Raw genomic sequence first — 11,544 nt, forward strand, 5'->3', positions numbered from 1 at the left:
CAACTCTGGGAACTAAGTATGTTCATCTCCATTTTACAGATGAGGCCCAGAGAGGCCAAGCCACTTGTTGAGCTGGAGAGTGACAAGGTCAGACCTTAAATCCCTGCTCATCCCTGCTCTTCCTAAAGCACGATGCCTTCAACAAAGGCGAGCCAGGAGGTGAGCCTTACTCTGGGCGATGAGTGCCAGCTTTGGTTGAAGGAATAGGAGCTGAGGAGACACTGAAGGAGTAGAGGCCCCCGGAAGAGTGCAAGTGCAGGGCAAGAAGATTAGGTTCATGGTTACAAGAGCCCCCCCCCCCGGGGGGGGGGGCTGCCTCTGTTACTATGGGGGCTGGGGGGCGCCGGGGGGGGTGTCTCCGGGACTCTGGAGGCCACCACTTCTACCATTCCTCCTGGTCAGCTCCTGGGCAAGTCACTGGACTCTGAGGCTCAGTTTCTCCATCTGCAAGATGGAGATAACTACCTCTCTGCCAACTTAGAAGAATTACTTTGAGGATCTGATGAGATGGGCATATGATGGTACCTTGGGGATTTTAAAGTGTGAGGCACAAGGAACCCCTTAAGCCATGTCAATTGTGCCGAGATTGAAAAACCTGGCCTACACTTTGCCAGTGCTGGATATTGTCATTCTGTTTGACGTACAGACTCGTTTACTTATTTAGGGCAGCGCCTGTGACATGCAGAAGTTCCTGGGCCAGGGATCAAACCCAAGCCATGGCAGTGATAACGATGGATCCTTAACTGCTAGGCCACCAGGGAAATCCACTGCCATTCTTTTTATGTATGTATTTATTTATTTTTATTTATTTATTGTTTTATTTAGGGCTGCACCGCGGCATATGGAGGTGCCCAGGCTAGGAGTCTAATCGGAGCTATAGCTGCCGGCCTACACCACAACCACAGCAGGGCCAGATCTGAGCTGCGTCTGTGGCCTACACCACAGCTCACGGCAATGCCAGATCCTTAACACACTGAGAGAGGCCAGGGATCAAACCCACAACCTCATGGTTACTAGTCAGCTTCATTACTGCTGAGCCACAATGGGAACTCCCACCATTCTTTTTAATCTTGCCAATTTGGTAGCTTGAAAAATGATACCATATTTCATTTTGCACTTCTGCAGGAGAAAGGCTTTACTTCTTCCTTAATGTATTATTTGAGTTTGTTATAATGAACATGTAATATTTTGGCATTTTTTGGAGAAACCATTAATGGTTTTTTTTAAGTCTATACCTCTCTGAAGATTCGTATGCAATCTGTTCTTCAGATTTGATAGTGTAATTGCAGGCCTGCTTATTTTTCCCTGATAAGGTGTCGCAAGAAATCCTCAATTGTGGGCTTCGAGAAGCTGTTAATATTTCAGGTTCAAGTCCCCCCTCCTCTGCCTTTAGAGTTTCTTGATTGCTCTTCCAAAGTACCTCCCAGCATACACCCAGACCCAAGAGCCACCCCCAGGAATCATTCTAGCCCAGAGACCTTCATCACCACAGACCAGAGCTCTAAGACAAAACGTACTCCAGGCTGACCTTAGCCCAGAACACCTGCCATGGATTCATCTGCCCAGATGTCAGAAAAAAAAAAAAAAAAAGAAAGAAAGAAAAGAAATCCTCAGGCTCCTTTCTCAGCTGTGAAACCTGAGATCCATGAACCCTGTGAATCTGGCGCCATCATGGCGATCCAAGCCCCTGGGGCTGCTGGCATCGGCTCTGATGCAGCAGAATCATGCTCACATTCCCTCCACGGGGTCCTGTCCAAATGGAAAAGGTGTACAGCCCCGTCCCAAGCCTGGCCCAGCATGGCAGGACCAGCCGAGAGGCAATGGTCATGGAGTACGCATCGGTCTTAGCTGGATCCTCCCAAGAAAATGTCCCATGTGGCAGAAGCGGTATAGGCTTGCCTGCAGCCTTTGCAGGTCGCCCCATAGCAGACTTTCATAGTGGGCAATAGGAAGTGGCCTGGGGCTGGCGGGCAGGACTGCAGCCAGGGGTTTTACAGGAAGCAAGGGCAGGTGTGAGGCTGCCTGATCTAAATGGCTCTCTCCAATCTCTGGAATCCACACACGTCCATCCATCCACACAGTGGGATGCAGTGTCCAGCCTATGAGGCCATGGATGCCTGAGACTCCCCCGCGTTGCTGACTTGGCGAGAGAGGGAGAGTTGCAAGAGGTTCCTAGAAGGAAGGCCGGGAGTGTGTGATGTGAGGGGCGAACACCCATTCTCGAGTCAGGGCCTGAGTCCTGCTCCTGCCTGGCTGTTTCTCTGGGACACATAAGTCCCTTTACTTCTTTGGGCCTCAGCCTCCTTGCTCACTGGTTATTGGAAGCATTTGCTCTTTTCCAATGTGCAATTTTCTCAAATAAAAACACTGTCAATTACAGAAAGCTGGCTAAAGTAAATTAGAGATTTAAAATCAAGTTTAGAACCAGTCCAGTTCCTTCTGGTTAGTTTTTTTCTTCTTCAAAAGTAATAGATGCTCAGAACAGAAAAAAACAAAATCAGAAGATACAGCTTAGCAAAAAGTACTTCATAGAGAACACTCCTAATTCCACCTATCCAGAGACCATGTTGCTGGGATCCTTCCAGATAAGAGGTTCTTTTTTTATTTAAAAAAAAATTTTCCCCTTTTTACAGCCACACCTGTGGCATATGGAAGTTCAATACTGGAGCTACAGCTGCCGGCCTAGCAGGTTAAGGACCTGATGTTGTCACTGCTGTGGTGAGGGTTCAATCCCTGGCCTGGGAACCTCCACATGCCGTGGGCATGGCCAAAAAAAAAAAAAAAAAGAAGAAAGAAAAAAGAAAAAAATAGAACTTAATGAGAAAACAAGAAAAACACAGTTTGAAAACCTGATAAAAATGCTTTATAGGGCACAAAAGGAGTGCCCCAAATTTATCATTCATAGACAAAGGACTATTGCTCATTTTTAATCATTTACATTTAAGCTAACAAATAATTACTGGACAGCTGCTGTTATATGCCAGACCCTGTGCCAGGTGCTCTGGACCCCACGGGAAGCCCAGCCACTGACCTCATGCTTGCAAACTGGTGGAGACCCACTTGGAGATGACTGCATACACAGTCTGTGTTTAGCCAAACTGCCTTTAAGACTGATGGGCACAGAGGAACCCTGGATTATGTTGCTCTTCTTACCTCCTGACCCAGCCTCCCTGCTTTTGGGGGGCCCTGCATGTTTCAGCCTCAAGCAGAAGCCTCCTTCAAGCTCACATCCAATCCAGATGTTGCCTCCAGGTACCCCTGATTGAAGGCCATCCAACTTCTGCTTGGTCTCTTCCAGGAACAAGAAGCTTCCTACCTTTGCTTCAGTCCCTTTCTGCTTGTTTGAAACGTTTCCTTCTATTGAACGGCAGTCTCCATCCCTATAACTTCCTCTGATGGGTCTGAGAACCTCCCAAAACAAGTCTGTTCTCTTCTCCAACCTGCAAATTGAAAGAGATGGTCTTCAGGGGAAGCACCCAATCCCAAGGTCCTGTCCTCAAGTCAGTGCCCAGCGCCTGTGATGCCCCTCCCTGCAGCCCCCTGTTGCGTCATCAACCTGTGCGCATGCCCAGACCTTCCAACAACGTATCCATGAACAGATGGCCACAGCGTGGGGGCCGTGAGGCTCAGACCTTTGAGGACGGACTATGCTGGTGACACTAGAAAAGGTTCTGCAGCCTCAAGAGGAGGTGAGAAGGGATGGGAGAGAAGCTGAGTCAGCCCTGATTGGAAGATCGATCTGTTGTCCTCCCAGCAAAAAGCCCCTGTGCCTTAGAGCAGCGCCTCTCCCACTCGTGTGTGTGCTGACCCCTGGGAGTTGAAGTTGTGGATTTTGACTCAGTAGGTCTAAGGGAGGGTCTGAGATTCTGTACTTCTTACAAGCTCCTGGTGATTATGCTGACACTTCAGACCACACTCTGAGTAGCAAAGCCCTAGGGCAGCAGAATCGCAGACTACTGGAGGAAATTTAAAAATATGGAAAGTTTGGCTTGTCCCAAACCTACTGAATCAGAATCTTTTATTTTTTTATTTTTTTATTTTTAGGGCTGCACTGGCAGCACATGGAGGTTCCCAGGCTAGGGGTCGAATCAGAGCTGTAGCCACTGGCCTACACCACAGCCACAGTAATCCCAGATCCGAGCCACATATGCAAACTATACCATAGCTCGCTGCAACACAGGATCCTTAACCCACTGAGCAAGGCCAGGGATTGAACCTGTGTCCTCATGGACACTAGTCAGATTCATTTCCGCTGAGCCACGACAGGAAATCCCTGAATCAGAATCTTCTGGTCCATTTACTCAGTAGGTCTCAACCTGGGCTGCACATTAGAATCATTTGAAGAATTTTTTAAAATGCTTATTCCCAGGGTCAGGACTCACTTGATCTTCCTCCCTCCCTCTCTCTCTTGCTACTTTAGTCTCCCCCCGTGACTCTGATGACCGGCCCAGTTTGGCTGGGGACCAGAGGCAGTGCTTCTAAGTCCTGGCGGCACATCAGAGTCACCCGAGACTTTACAATGTGTTGAAGTCAGGGCCCCTCCCCGCAGACCAGCTGAATGAGAATTTCTAGGGGTTTGGAGTCCAGAGATTAACATTTCACAGAGTTCCCCAGATAATCTGAGGGGGCAGCCCATAGAGTGGAACCTGATATAAGAATCCTCTTGGGAGTCTCAATGGGAGTACAGGTTACTGAACTCTCCCCTAAACAGTCAAGGTTGGAGGTGAGGCCCGGAAGCCTGTTTCACAAACGATGCTCAGGAGATGGCAAGCTGGGGAAACGTAAGGCAGAAAAAAGATCCCTGAGGAGTTCCCATCGTGGCTCAGTGGTTAATGAACCCGACTAGGAACCATGAGGTTGTGGGTTTGATCCCTGGCCTTGCTCAGGGGGATAAGGATCCCGCGTTGCCGTGAGCTATGGTGTGGGTCTAAGACTCGGCTCGGATCCCAAGTCGCTGTGGCTCTGGTGTAGGCCGGTGGCTACAGCTCCGATTCGACCCCTAGCCTAGGAACCTCCATATACCCTGGGAGCGGCCCAAGAAATAGCAAAAAGGCAAAAAAATAAAAATAAAATAAAAAATTTAAAAAAATGATCAAAAAATTCTAAAATGAGCTACTTCACACAAACATCTGCACATCTAGGTTCTTGAAAACCCAGAATAACTGGCAACCGGTTCTGCATTCCAGGAGGGTGGTAATTGGCTGGAGCCAGAAGCAGCTGCCCGGAGGGTGGAACACATGGTCTATGATTCCCACAGTCTCCACCATACCCTGTGGGTTCACACCTGGTCAGCCTCATATTTATGGCATTTACGGCATCTCCCTGATCTCTGCAGCTTCCCAAGTCAGCAAGCCCTGATGTAACAGAGGTAAGCGTTAGAAGCATTCGCTGTTAGGATTTCTCATGGTGAATTCCTTCAGGCAACTTCTAACTGCCAGGAGAACCATTCATCCTACCCAGAACTTGGAAGCTTCTTGAAAGCACTCTCCTGAATGATCCTTTTTTTTTTTTTTTTTTTTTTTTTGTATTTTGTCCTTTTAGGGCTGCACCCGCGGCATATGGAGATTCCCAGGCTAGGGGTCTAATGGGAGCTATCGCTGCCAGCCTATGCCAGAGCCACAGCAATGTCAGATCCAAGCCACATCTGTGACCTGCACCACAGCTCACGGCAACACCAGATCCTTAACCCACGGAGCAAGGCCAGGGATCGAACCCGAAACCTCATGGTTCCTAGTTGGATTCGTTTCCACTGCACCACGACGGGAACTCCTCTCCTGAGTGATCCTTACAGGTTGAAAGAGGGCGCCCATCCCTACCCCACCCCTGACAGTGACCAATGCAGCATCTCTTATGGAGGCAGTTGTATGAGGAGAAAAGAACTCAGGTGTGTCTTGGGGTCAGGTAGACCCAGATCCCACCCCCAGCTCTGCTGCTTCCTGAGGGGTGATATGAGGCCAGGCGTTTCCTGTTTGCTGGCCCCATCTGTCAAGTGTGAACGATAAGACTCTTTTTCTTGTAGGACCCTCGTAAAGGGTCTGGCTAAAGAGCAGTGAGAAGACCATGTGAATTCCTCCCCTTTTTGCTGTAGTGCAGGGACCAAGACCAGCTTTGCCCCAGGAGTAAGGGGAAATCAAGAAGTATCTTTTTAAAAAATCGATTTTGAGTTCTTTTTAAAAGGTACAGGAGTTCCCATTGTGGCGCAGCAGAAATGAACCTGACTAGTATCCATGAGGATGGGGTTCGATCCCTGGCCTTGCTCAGTCGGTTAAGGATCTGGCGTTGCCGTGAGCTGTGGTGTAGGTCGAAGACGTGGCTCAGATCCCGCATTGCTGTGGCTGTGGTGTAAGCCGGCAGCTGTGGTTCCTATTGAACCCGTAGACTGGGAATTTCCATATGTCTCAAGTGCAGCCCTAAAAAACAAAAACAAAAATAATAATAAAATAAAAAATAAAAGATACAAATAATGCACTTCTATTATAGCTATATTAATCTGCTTTGGCTGTCACAATAAAATACCACAAATTGGGTGGCTTAAACAACAGAAGTATATCTTCTCACAGTTCTGGAAGCTGAAGGTCCAAGCTCAGGGGCCAGACAGGTTTTGTTTCTGATGAGACTTCTCTTCTGGCTTTTAGATGGTTTCCTTTTCACTGCCTATGTCCTCACATGGCCTTTCCTTGGTGCTCAAAAGAGGAAGGAGAGGTCTCTGGTGTCTCCCCTCACCCCCCTTTTTTTTTTTTTGGCAGCACCCACGGCTTGTGGAAGTTCCCATGCCAGGGATCGAACCTGTGCTGCGGTTGCAACCTGCGCCACAGTGGTGGAGATGCCGGATCCTTAACCCGCTGCACCAAAGGAAACTTCCTGGTGTCTCTTCCCCTTAGGAGATATGAGTCCCAGTGGGTTAGGGCCCCACCCTTATGACTTCATTTAACCTTAATTACTTCCTTAAAGATTCTATTTCCAAATACAATCACATTGCAGGTTAGAGCTTCAACTCAGGAATTTTTTTGGCCCTGCCCATGGCATGTGGAAAGTTCTGGGGCCAGGGACTGAACCTGCTCCACAGCAGTGACAACATCAGACCCTTAACCCACTGAGTCAACAGGGAACTCCAACATACGAATTTTGGATGCAATTCAGTCCATAATGTTAGGAAAACGAGAAAATCCAATTAAGAAGAAGAAAAAAAATCACTCATCATCTCTCTTGCCCCTGGCTCATCTCAGCTCAATCTAACCACATCAACACTTTTACTATTATATTTTTAAAATTGAAAATTTTACACACTTTCTTGGTAATCTGCTTTTTTTTTTTTTCTTTTCACATTTATAGTAACCTAAGCTAAACGGAAATGTTATGGTAACATATACTTGTAACTTGTTTTTTAATTGTAACCTTCCTCATTTAGTGAATTATAAATTGTCCCATAGTAAGGATAGAGTCTAATTTATTTTTCTAATCCCTTATTGTCTGGACACTCAGAATTCTATTCGCTATGGACTTGCCTGTTTGTTAGCTCATGACTTTGGTCTAATAATAACTCCATCCACCTGAGCATCAGTTTTCCGCATCCATGTTATCAGAATCACAGTATCACCTCAACTGAGATAATGACTCTAAGGTGCTTAGCACAGTATCTGGTGCACGGAAAACGCTCAGAGCTGTTTTTATAATCACATATATATTTATAACAGTGGGTCCAAGATTCCCCATCTCACTGTGCCCTGAGTTCACATTCAAGGGCAACCTCTTTGTGGCCACGCCCATCCCTAGTCGTCACGGAAGAAGGGCAGGAATCCCATCACTGGCAGAGCACATTTGGCCCCCAGTGTGGAATAATACCCTGGAAGGTCGATATGTACACTTCAGGCTTTTTCAGATTTCTAGAACCCAAACGGTCCTTATTTTCCTGCATAAAACTTTCCAGCGACTCCCTGGTGCCCTCAGCCCTATGATGTGATAACTCCTAACAGTGGCTGGACAGACCTGGCAGATGAGACCACTCAGCCTCATCTCTCACCTCTGCCGCCAGCCGCCTGAAAGTTCAAGTATACAAGTCCCTCAGACTCACCACTCTGGCTCTCACCTCTGGGCCTTGGCACCTGCTGTCCTCTGTGCCCAGAGCATGCACCCCTCTCCCCATCTTCTCTTCAGTAGGCTCATGCCTCCTCAGCCTTAAAGCCTCCGCTTAAAGGTCTCTGCACAAAAGTTAGTGGTGCCCTCCCTGTGTGCTCACTTTTACATTTCAGTGCACCCTGGCTCACCCCAGCTGGCAGCACCCACATGTATTACCTGAGGGATTTTTGTGATCCCAGGGGACCCGTTCTGCCAACGGCAAGGCAGACCTGAAGTGCTGGCGATGAACCCGCCTCCAAGGAGCAAGCTTAAGCAATGACAGACTGAACTTGGTATATAAATACCCCCGCTCTCTCCCTCTGGTGGATAAAAGTGCTTTACCCTGACCTCAAAATTTCCCCACGGGATTAAGCTCCAGCCGCTCAGAGTGCTAACCTGCTTGATACCACGCCTTCTTTGACCGCTTCTCCTGTCTCATTTCCCCACTTGCCTCCAGGATTTCCTTCATCTCCCATATCAGCTGCTTCTCCTTCAATTCCTGTCTCAAGTCTGCTTTGGAGGAACCCACACTGAAAGCCGCGAGCTCTCAGGAGCCTCCCTTGGCATGTCCGGTGCCGCGAGCTCTCAGGAGCCTCCCTTGGCATGTCCGGTGCCTCGGCGGGGCGGGGTGTGCCGGCTGTCCCTTCCTGACTCTAGCACAACCCCTCATTCCTGCTCCAGAGTAAGAACTCATCACGCAGTGCCACACTTGCCCAGGTCCCCACGGAAACACAGACAACTCGCTGGGAAAGAAATTTAAATGGCTTTTAAACAGTTGAGACGAGAATCAATTTCACTCATAATTAATGAAGTTCAAATGAAGAATGTCAGCTGATACATGCAGATGAAAGGACAACATTAGGAAATCACTGTTCAGTGCTTACTAACTGATTCAGTCAAGGACGATTCATGGGTGAGGAACTGGATCCCCACAGGTTCTGGTGGGAAGAGGGAAAATAGACATGAGGAGAGATGTAGTCACCACCTTAACCCAGGAATCAAACTTGGCATCATTCATGGTGAGACATCAAGACATCTCAGAACTCCTGATGTGAGGCCTGATAAAACACACAGGACCACCCACGACGGTGTTCATTCAATGCTTGACCTCAAAACGTTTAAGCTGAACCTGATCTATCCTTTAGATCTAAGTTCTAGTTTAAAGAAATACAGGGGTTGGAGGTGGGAAGTGCGACAAGCTGAAGGACAATGCAATCAGGGAGTTCCTGTCGTGGCTCAGTGGAAACAAATCTGACTAGTATCCATGAGGACACAGGTTCAATCCCTGACCTCATTCAGTGGGTTAAGGCTCCGGCATCGCCGTGAGCTGTGGTGTAGGTCGCAAACGCAGCGCAGATCTGGCATTGCCATGGCTGTGGCGTAAGCTGGCAGCTGTGGCTCAGATTAGACCCCCAGCCTGGGAACCTCCATATGCTGTGGGTGCAGCCCTAAAAAGCAAAAAAAAAAAGGGGGGGGGGAAATGGTATTGTCTCATATAAGAAAATGACCTGTGTTAGATATAAAGTAACTCTGAAGTATTTAGTGGATGAAATACCCTATCTATAACTTATTTCAAAATACTTCAGGTCCTCACACCCCCCAATTAAACAAATATGGTAGAATTTTGGCAATGATTCTATCTAGATGATAGATACATGGGTGTTTGTGGAGCTCTTTTCTTTGCTGTTTCACATGTTTGAGTTTTTTTTTATAATAAAATGTCAAAAAAGAAAAGCAAATAAAAACTATGAGATACCATTTTTTCACCCAGAGAAAAGAAAAAAAAAGTTAAAAATATGCTGTATTGGCAGGAATGTAGAGGAGCACTTTTGTAGGTTGTTAGTGGGAAGTATGAGTTGGTACAGGCTTTTCAGAGGAAACTTTGGCAAAGACATATTCTTCGATCCAACAATTCCACTTCTAGAAATTTATCATACAGATTATCCTCAAACACATGTACAAGTATATATGAATAAGGATATTCACCACAACATTGTTTTTATAACAAAAGACTGGAACAGCATGTATATCCATCATTTTGTGGTGCATACATACAGTGTGGCCTGTTATAAAGTATGGAAAGAAATTTTGCTGATAGAAAACTCTTTCCAAGATGCATTGCTAAGTAAAACATGCAAAGAGCGGGCCAGTTTGTCTTATCACTTTGCCTCAAAAGTGTTTTGTACACAGTGAGTGTACAATTAAGATTTGTTGAGATAAATAGTACATATTTCAGTGTGACTGCTCTGAGTCAGCCTCTCTGGATGCATTCAGGTCAAAGATACAGACAGGGACCCAGCTTTTCCACATTGATCCAGTTTCTAAGGTCTTATTTCCCTGATTTCACAGATATTTGAATTTTCCCTCAAGACACACCATGTCCTTTTTCGCAAAATCAAATGATGAGTGAAACATCTTGAGGATGAAATAAAAATTTCATGAAGAGAGCATTTGCTGAACTAGGGAGGCTGATGTGGCAACTGGAATGCAGCTCCAAGCTTCCTGGCAACCAAAGCAAAAAGGGAAACCCATGAGCCACAGAACTTTTGTTATCTGGTAGAAGGAAGAACACTGGTTGCGCCAGAGCTGTGCTCATTGGTCTGGGGCGATGATGATGGGACCAGGAGTCCTTGGTAGCATGATGTGGGGTGGGGGTGAAGGAACAAACTGAGATGCTTATTTTCCTGGTACCATCTATTTGCTCAACAATAAATAAAACATTATAGCAAGGTCAGCAAGGCTATATTAAGGGACTTTATGTAATGTTCCCATGAATGTTTAAGATAAACTAAGTGACAGCAAAGGCACTGCAGGTTCCTCTAGTCGTGCCTGTCTCCAAGGGTGAAGATGTGACCTTGGACCAATGAACTGACATCTCTGAGCCTCACCTCCCTCCTCTGGGAAAAATGATTACTGTGCAGATCAGATGAGATGATGCATGTCCAGCACTTGGGCTGATAAATGCTTGCTGTGCTGTCGTTCAGATGAATGTCATGTTATGACCTTATGGCTGAAAGTGCAGACTCTGGAGCCAGTCAGCCTGGGTTCGAATTTCAGCTCCACCACTTATTAGCTAGGTGACCCTGGGTAAGGTCGCGTACCCTCTCCATGCCTCAGTTTCCTCCTCTGTAAAATGAGGCTAATAGGTTATTGCAAGGGTTAAATGAATTGATGGTCGTCAAGCCCTTAGGACAGTGCCTGGACGCACAGGAGTCCATGCTATCTATGTAAGTGTTCAATAAATCATCTTTGTTCCCTTCTGCCCTTATGGGTCCTCCAGGAAAAGAGTTAGAAAATAACAGCTTCAAAGAGAGACAAGCTATTTCCAGACACTAATGTACAAAAAAAGGGATGGATTTCTATAATGCCAGTTTCCTATTTGCCTTTTAGAAGATTGAGAGGCAGAATGCGTTTATAATGGTGGAATCT

Source organism: Sus scrofa, chromosome 17 (assembly GCF_000003025.6).
Source record: "Sus scrofa isolate TJ Tabasco breed Duroc chromosome 17, Sscrofa11.1, whole genome shotgun sequence".
Classification (NCBI taxonomy): Eukaryota; Metazoa; Chordata; class Mammalia; order Artiodactyla; family Suidae; genus Sus; species Sus scrofa.